This window comes from Balaenoptera ricei, chromosome 3, assembly GCF_028023285.1.
Source record: "Balaenoptera ricei isolate mBalRic1 chromosome 3, mBalRic1.hap2, whole genome shotgun sequence".
Classification (NCBI taxonomy): domain Eukaryota; kingdom Metazoa; phylum Chordata; class Mammalia; order Artiodactyla; family Balaenopteridae; genus Balaenoptera; species Balaenoptera ricei.
In genome coordinates, this window is record NC_082641.1 from 62,715,438 (window position 1) to 62,721,748 (window position 6,311).

General features: G+C 52.7%; 1 protein-coding gene across 3 annotated transcripts in view; it reads right to left on the bottom strand.

Annotated features, from left to right (window-relative positions):
- LHFPL2 (LHFPL tetraspan subfamily member 2) overlaps window positions 1-5,909 on the bottom strand; it is a 176,592-nt gene extending 170,683 nt beyond the window's left edge. For 2 of the 3 annotated variants that reach the window (XM_059916623.1, XM_059916621.1), the window contains exon 1: window positions 5,557-5,909. The gene's annotated coding sequence lies outside the window, so the exon portion shown is untranslated. Of the gene's footprint in view, window positions 1-5,436 lie in introns of all 3 variants that reach the window. The other variant, XM_059916622.1, reaches the window with a different exon arrangement.
- Window positions 5,910-6,311: the final 402 nt, after the last annotated feature.

Consider the following 6,311-nt stretch of genomic DNA (forward strand, 5'->3'; position numbering starts at 1 on the left):
GTACCGACAGGAAGGAGTGGGTCCTTCCCTATTGTTGGGAGGAAGCTGCCCCATTCTGGCTCTGGGTCACAGGACCCAGGCCTGGTTACATTCCTCCACAACTACATTTACAACAAATCGGAATTTCAAGTCTTTTTAAAGACAGAGACCTTCTTTACCATGGATGTAACCCAGATGTAAGGAGGTGCATGGGGCTGTGGCCAAAACAGCTGATACAGTTTTGCACAAAAAAAGAATGGAAGAAAACACCAACAACTGTTTTGTTCTGGTTTTTTAAGTAATATCTACTTTTAAAAAATCTGAAAAGCAGAAAACTAAAGAAAATAGTCACCTGTAACCCCACGAGTCCAAAATAACCAGTCAGAATTTTAGCCTACATCCTTGCAGTCTGTCTAGGCTACCAGTTTTCCTTTCAATGGCAGATCAGTTAGGCAGGCAAGAGCAAGGCGAGGCATTATTGCTGGTTACACAGACTAACGATGATTAATAATTCCCACTGGCCGTACCCTAAATCCACAACAGAAAGAGGAGTAAGGCTGTACACAAATCAAATAGCATGCTTGTCCTTTAACAGGCATTCACTGGGGCCTACTTTGCACACATTATTTTATTCCACAAATGAATGAAATTCAAATTAACAGCCCCTTGAGGGCCATATGGTAACTTCAAAAAAGAAGGCAGATAAGCCTTGTCCCTGGTGGAAAGGAAAACACTAGTTCTCCAAGTACAAGTTCTCAAGGTGCCTACAGACTGGGTTCCTAGGAAAAGCCCTCCTCCTGGCTGGCAGATGGCCACAGTCTCACCATGGTGGAGAGAGCATGCTCCAGACTCTCTCCTTCTTCTTAGAAGGACACTAATCCCATCATGGGGGCTCCACCCTCATGACCTCATCTAAACCTAATTACCTCCCAAAGGTGCCCCCTCCAAGTACCATCACAATGAGGGATTAGGGTTTCTATTTAGGAATTCGGGGAAGAACACAGTCTGTCCAGAATATGTAGATGTGTTGGGGGTCGAGGAGGATCGATTTTATCAGTTGTACATCCTAGCTATTAAAAATGTTCAGAGCCATTCTATGTACATTCCTCTAAATTATCTCAGTTCAAAACAATAAACAGGTCTCACAAGTCGGCAAAATAACACCAGTAAGAGTCTGGTCATTGAAGGCCAAGGTCAGGGGCTTGATTACCCGTTAGTCCCGTTGAAAGGATGAAAGAGAAAAATTCAGTTACAAGGACACAGATTACTCTCACCCTGAACACTATTCACTATTCACTATTCACTCTTGAGTAAACCGCAAGAGACCAGCCAACCACTTGCTGCTACTGTAAAAATAACTCCATCTTTCATCTCCAGCTCCAGACCTCTCTTCCTGCCTGTGGATCCAATGCTCTGCTGGGCATCTCTCCCTGGACGGCTCACAACTCAGCTGTGGATTCAACTGAACTCATTACTCCTCGCCATCTCCCCAGACTGAGGTTCCCATAGCTGCTTAACTCAGTGAAAGGCGCCATGACCCACTCCAGTCACCCTGGACTCCCTCTTACTAAGAACCCACCCATGGGACATGACCGAGGAAGTGCGGTCAGTCTCTCCAGGTCTCTCCCGCTCTCCCTCACCAAGTCCCACCGGGATTCCTGTACTAACTTCCCGGCTCACCTGCTATCCCTGGCCCTGGCCTCCTAGTCACCGAGCCCACCTAGAGTTCCTTCTAAAGCACAGTATGATCAGGTCAATCACCTGTTGCAAGTTCCCCATCTTCCACACAGGTTTCGAGCTGAAGTTCAGACTCCCCAGCTCAGCACCCAAGACCCAGCACCCTCAGGGACTTCCCTACACCACTCTGCCTCTAGTCCAAACAGCTACTCTCAGTGCCCTGATGACCTTATACCATTTCGAGCCTTCTAGACTCCAAACATAATGCATTCTTACTGTACCAGATATTACTGTAACCTTAAAAGTAATGGGAGAAAAAAACCTTGAAGGTACATGAGGGACTAAGTCTCCACTCTTCCCTTTACTCTCGGGCCCGCCTCCTACAGCAAAGGGTCCAGTATTTTAAGTACCAGACCAGACTCTTCCCTGGACACAATCTGGGTTTTATAAGCTGATGATCAGATCTGACCTTTGATTCCTTCTTTGCCTTTCTAAGGCTGTGAAGTCTCACTTCGGAGAAAAACCCGTTTGTTCTCGTGGCACTTTGGCTGGTGATTCTACTCAAACAGGACACATGCTTTATTATAAAGCACAGAAAGAAACAGGCTCCCCCTTCTTCCTTCTCCCTGTGGAGGACCCACAGGACCAGCTGGCCCCGGCCACCACCCCCAGCCAGATCACTTCCCTCCAAGCTGGCTGGCTTGTGGAAGGGAAGCACGCCCAGCCCGCTGCTTTCCCAGCACAGGCACTTCTAAACAAAAAGGAGAGCTTCTTGGGTTTACGGAGGTCCTTCGCACACAGAGTTTGCTTCTCCAACTAGAATGAGTGCTCTGTGAGTGGAGAGGCCTGCTCTTGGTTCTTGCTATGCTCCCAGAGGCCAGAACAGAGCCTGGCCCATGCAAGAGGCTCCATGGGTATTTGCTGAATGACTGGATAAAAGAATGGATGAATGAGCAAACAGGCATTCCTCCCGGATTACAAAAGAAATATACAGCATAGTTCCCCAGCTCCAAATACTACTGTTTTGCTAAGAATGCCTTTTGTTCATTCTGCAACTAGGTACAACCTTAGGAAAAACTGGGCAATGTTCCATTAACCCCAAGACATACTTTAAAGGTGCTTTTTGGAATAAATTCTAGAGATCACGTATTTGCTTACTATTTGTATTTTTCTAAGAGCCGTAAACACTGAGAAAACACTGCTTTAGAATTCCCAAGAGAGACACCATGTCCACCACTCAAGTTTTCTTTTTTTTCTTAAATAAAATGTCGATATTGACTTTGGCGGCACCTGGAACCTGAGAAGGTGCCTTTGCAAGGGGGCAGTGAGGCTTGGAATTACAGGCCACACCTGTGCTCAGGTCCTCAGACCCACACGGAGCCTGCACTACACATTCCCCACAGCTGGAGTCCCAGAAAAGGTTGACTAGAGGGGCCAAAAAGATGCAGCCTACAAGTTCTAGAAAGATCAAATGTTTCTGAGTGTGGGCTGCTGGGGGCACAGGGACAGCCTCAACTAAGGGTCGACCATCAGCCGACCTAAAATCAGCAGTCGCTCAAAGTCAGCTCCCCTTGCAGCCCGGCTCTCTGAATGGCACTGCTTTCTCCTGGGCATTTGAAATACTTGACAACCATCATCAACATTTTCTGAGCACTTACCCAGCGTGAGGGACCACCCTAAGTTCTATGCAAAACTACATAATCATAGTTAAACTTCCAGGTGATTCTTTGACTTGAACTTTATTACCATCATTTTACAGACACAGAAACCAAGGCTGAGAGAAATTAAGTAACTTGCCCCAGGTTCAGGTAGTAAGTGACACCTCTGGAAATTCAACAGTCCCAATTTTGGGTCTCCTACATTTTGGTCTCCTCTTTTGTCAATTCTTTGCAATAAAGAAGTTGAGAAGCTGTATATGTTGTCCATTAAAAATGGATACTTTTCTATATATTTTCTATCTTCTCCTACTATGGACTTTTCCTCCCTGCCCTGCCCAAACACTACATGCAGTAAAATCTCTTTAATTCGTCAGTCCACACATCTGAGCCCATCCACATGCATAAAGAGCATATATTACTTTTTCCAGAAGGCACCGTTTTGCTCTAATCCACAAAGATTCATTTTCCTTCCTATAGACAAATTACTGGTTCATGTCTCACAACTCATATATTCAAGAATGCTCATTTGCAGTGTAATTATTCTTCTTAATTGGACTGCTCTGAAGACAAATGATTTCCCCTCCCTAACCCCATCAACTCCTGCACCACACAATGTCTTTTTTCCTGGCATAAAATGTTTGCTGCACCCTTTGCAAACACACCACAACAATCCACACACACTATCTGCTCCCTGTGTGACCACTTAGGAAAAATATTATCATGACGTTGGGTTTTATCTGGTATTACCTCAAACTCTTTCAATATTATTTCATCAGAATCAGATCTCTGACAAAGATTAATAACAAGTCTATCACAGTATGACAGCAAAAAGAAATGAGCATCTTGGGTTTTCTTTTCCCTATCTGTAAAAACATTTAATCTCCCCACCAGCATGTGTTCCCTATCTCTTACATTTGAAAAGGAGAAGTCGTTTTTTAAAGAGGACCAGTAGAAAAGAGGAATATCCGGGAAAGAGCAACGCCAAAGAAATTCGCATCCATCATCGCTTAAACCTGGCGCGGGTGGAGCTCTCTCAGGCGAATGGGCGAAGCAAAAGCAACGTGCGGAGGAGAAACGTCCCTCGGAACTCGGTTACTCAGGTTTAACTCTCCGCACCAGGCTCTAACAGCTCCCCCTCTCCCTCCCGCCCACACCTCTCCCCGCTCGGGCTCCAGCACACACTTGTCTACAGAGGCCGCTTTGCGATTTCAGACAGAAGCTCTCCTTTTACTTGTGGGTCGCTGATGGAAACCTACACGAACGCACACAATCACAGTAGAAAACGCGCTAAATACAGGAAACGGCCCAGGTGGGAGTGAGGGTGGGGGTGGGATGCGGGGGGTGAGACTTTACTCCCATTGAGGAAACAGCTCAAGGATTCTCATAAAACTCACGACCCTCCTGAAACGGGAGAAAAGGTGAACAGGATTGAAGAAAATGCTTTCGCCCTTCTGAGTTCAAAGGACACCAGACCTCTGAATGAAGGGGGGAAAAGGACACACACACAACTCTGTGCCTAAAAAACGTCCGGAAACACAGAGTCCCCCGCTGTCCTTCACCCCATCCCTTGGGTTCAACCCACTCAGGCCAGATGTGGTCTTCCCCACTCCACGCCCACCTCCTCCTCCTCCAGCCCGCACCCCCAATCCCTGCGCTGCCCACAAAAATGCAGCCCAGATCTGAGAAGCCGCTGACGTCTGTGGCCGGCGTGACCCACACGCCGCAGACCGGGCCCCGCGGGGGCGACCGCGGGGCGGCCCCCGGGCGCGGTACCAGGCGCGCCGAGCCCCGCGCCAAGCTGCGCCCGGGACCCGAGCGCCGGTTTCAGTCCGCCGGCAGCGGCGAGAGAGCTGGGCTCGCGCCGGCTTCCCGGAAAATCGTCTTTCCAGGCACAACTTTTTTCCACTTCTGCTGCGGGCGACCACGGCGACCAGAGCCGAAGCGGCGCTCCCTCCCGTTCCCAGCGTCCAGCAACCGTCCCGCCAGCGCCTCCCCGGCTCGGTCCTCCCTCCCCTCGGGCTCCTCGGGCGCCAGGAAGAAGTTCCCGCGCCGGCCGCCGCGCACGCAACCCGGACTCCGCTGGTCGCCGACGGCTCCGCGAGCCCCGCGCCGGGTGCCCTACCTGGCGGAGGCTGCGGGCTTTCCCTCCGCAGAGCGCGCGGGCCCGGCGACTCCAACTCAGCCGGTCCCGGCTCGGCGATCCCGGCTCCGAGCCCGCTGCCTTCCCCAAGCCGGGGCTTACCGTTACGCCTCCTCGCAGCCACCTCTGTCGCTCTCTCTCTCGGTCTCTCTTTCTCTGGCCCGGCCGGCCACTCGGGGAAGGAGGAGGAGGGAGGGGAGGGGAGGGGAGAGGAGAGGAGGCGGCGAGAGGAGGGGGCGATTGAGGGAGGGGAGAGGGTCCCCGGGCCGGGGAGGAGGAGGAGGAGGAGGAGGAAGAGGAGGCGAGGAGAGAGCGCCGACCTCGGCCGCTGCCGGGGCTAGCACGCAGGAAGGGGAAAGAGGGGCGGGGGCAGAGAAAGAAAGAGGCCGCCGAGGCTCCCTGCCCAGGACCCGGCCCCGCGCCGCTGCCCAGTCACCATCGCCGCCGCGTCCCGCTCTCGGGCGGCGTCGGGGGGAGGGGTCGGGGCCCGGGGCTCTCCCGGCGCGGCGCGCGGGGCGGGGCGGGCGGCCGGGGACGCGGCGGGGGCGGGCGGACGAGGCCTGGCCTCCGGGGGGAGTGTCCTGCGGGGCCCGGGAGGGTGTGGGCGACAGGGGATCCCCGAGAGGAGGGGCGGAGGCCCGGGGGCCTGGGAGCTGGTCCCTGCGCCCGCCGGGCGGCGGCAGCGTCTCCCGGAGTCCCGCCAAAGTCCCCCGAGCCGCGCCGGGAAACCTCCGAGCACAGTTCCGGGAAATCGTCTTCGGAGCCCGGAGAGCGCGCACCGCCCGGCCGGGGAGGCGGGGTGAACGGCGAAGTCGGCGTCGGGGGTGAGAGCCCGGACTCTTTCGGCGGAGAGCGTA